Source organism: Eutrigla gurnardus (genome assembly GCF_963514095.1).
Source record: "Eutrigla gurnardus genome assembly, chromosome: 2".
Lineage (NCBI taxonomy): Eukaryota > Metazoa > Chordata > Actinopteri > Perciformes > Triglidae > Eutrigla > Eutrigla gurnardus.
The window spans coordinates 1791659-1794158 of record NC_139916.1 but is presented as its reverse complement, the minus strand read 5'-3'; the positions used below and the strand labels follow the sequence as shown (position 1 = coordinate 1794158).

The 2500-nt window shown below is 52.5% G+C and overlaps 1 protein-coding gene across 1 annotated transcript in view; it reads right to left on the bottom strand.

The window, feature by feature from the left end:
* The window catches only part of tafa3a (TAFA chemokine like family member 3a), a 55870-nt gene that overhangs the window by 52872 nt on the left and 498 nt on the right, over window positions 1–2500 (bottom strand). The gene's annotated exons all lie outside the window — the stretch shown is intronic.

Sequence of the window (2500 nt, the reverse complement as noted above, 5' to 3'; positions counted from 1 at the left end):
CCTCGTTGCTGAATCCGTCCAAAACGTGAAGGAGAATCCGGAAATGTAGAATTAACGTCCGAAACACGATCAGCGTCCAGACACGAGCTGCTCCACCAGACACGAGCTGCTCCACCAGACACGAGCTGCTCCACCAGACACGAGCTGCTCCACCAGACACGAGCTGCTCCACCAGACACGAGCTGCTCCACCAGACACGAGCTGCTCCACCAGACACGAGCTGCTCCACCAGACATTTCCTAAAGCAGCGTTTTAATCTTTTATGCCGACGACTCAGAGAGCATTTCACCTCTCCGTCTCCAAACTTTTATTTTACGGGAAATTCTTGAATAAAAAGGCCCTGAAATAGATCCATCCATCCTGAACTCAGGGTCACACACACACACACACACACACACACACACACACACACACACACACAGACACACACACACACACACACACACACACACACACACACACACACACACACACACACACACACACACACACACACACACACACACACACACTACACAGTGAATCAGCATGAATAAATATGATGTGGAGCTCCGCGGCCTAATCTCGGAGGGGAAACTAAAAAGCAGCTCGCCCTCGCCGAGGATCAGCCGGCGATGTCGGGACGCTGCCGGCTTCCAGGAAACCAATTTGTTTGTTTATTGTCCTGGTGTGTTGTCGGCGGTTACAGTTCATTGCAGCCAGCCCATCTCGGGCATGCTCCTTTAAATGGCATCTATAAAACATGGGATGTGCTCCCTCCTCCTCCTCCTCCTCCTACTCCTCCACACCAGCTTAACAATGCTGCAGTCGGGTATTCTCAGTCGTTTTCACCCGGCAGGGTCGGCCCCGGCAGCGTTTGGAGCCGGCGGCTCTGAGAAGTGGAACAAACGTGCTTTCTGAACACATCAGCCCGTGAAGAGCTCAGCGGACACGTCTTCTCGTTGTGCTGAGATCGGTGTATCATGTAGAAGGACGGCTGACTCCATCGTTTACCACACAAACCTGAACACAGAGTCCACTGGAGTGATGCAACAGCCGGGATTTCATGGTTAGAAGCTGCTGCTGCACTGTGACAGGACCAGATATATATATATATATATATTTATATACACACGGTGACATTTGGAAGCGCTGCCGTCTCTAAAAGGCAATCTTTAATGGTCCAACATCCCGAGGCTGAGGACGTACATGAGTGGAGAACAACAACAACAACAACCTGGAACACAGACTCTCACTTCATTAGGTCCTATTGATCTGACGGAGGGAGAACACAAATACTGCCTCTTATCCACACTGAACTCCTCCTCCTCCTCTTCTTCCTCTTCCTCCTCCTCCTCTTCCTCCTCATCTTCCTCCTCCTCCTCCTCCTCTTGAAATCACCAGGTGGTTCATGTATATCAAGCTCTCCTCGGTCTCTGCTGTGATATCAGAGTATCTGTGGGATGATGTGTTTTTTACAAAGAAGCACGACTGAAATTGCAAACGAACCCGTCTAACCTCTAACATTCTGCTGTTTCCTCCGGTACCGCCCAAAACCGTTTTATGTTTGGGATAAGATGCACGCCACGGGGTGGCCCCGCCCACCTGGGACTCCGCCCACCTGGGACTCCGCCCACCTGGGACTCCGCCCACCTGGGACTCCGCCCACCTGGGACTCCGCCCACCTGGGACTCCGCCCACCAGGGACGCCCCGCCCACCGGGCGAAGCCTGTAGCTCGCTGACAAATTACCCCACCAACCAAATCCTTTTTTTCCCAGTGTTGATGAAATCCAGTGGATCTGCAGAGGGATCCCGTCTCCAGTCATCCCAGCGTGGCCTTCGCTCTGCACCGACCAATAATGCCACACAATCAAACCCGTCCAGAACAACAACAGGGCCGGCCGCCGGCTGACAGCCATAAACCATCGTAATGGGTCGCCTGTCCGCCAGCGTGAAAGGGAAGATCTACACCTCCTCCTCCTCCTCCTCCTCCTCCTCCTCAGAGGGGACTTCAATTAATCAGGGCAGGATGGGATCAGCCCGCGGTATGAGTGGAAGGTTATCAGCGCTCACACATTCAGCAGGATGAAATGTGATGATGGCACTAATTGAGGAGGAGAAAGAGAAACAGCTGACCACACAGCACTTGTCAAGGGGATGAAGGGCAGATACAGGAGGGCTGAACACGGAGATACACGGGGGGGGGGGGGGGGGTATCTACAGTCTGAGTTATGATAAGATAACATCACATCTTCAACCAACGAGCCACTTACAGCCGGAGCTGCTGCTTTATTTTAATGTTGGAACTCACAAGTGATGGAGGACTCGGCCCACCTGGAAGTCTGCTTCAGGGACCCCCAAACCTCTGTGGGGGGGGGGGGGGGGGGGCTTTCACAAAGAGGTGCATCTGATGGAAAACACTTCAGATAGAGAATATGATGTGGGCTCTCATTGGAGGAGGGGCTCCAAAAGAATTACACGCCAGTTTTTCCACAATTTTCTGTAAATCCAGCAAAAGAT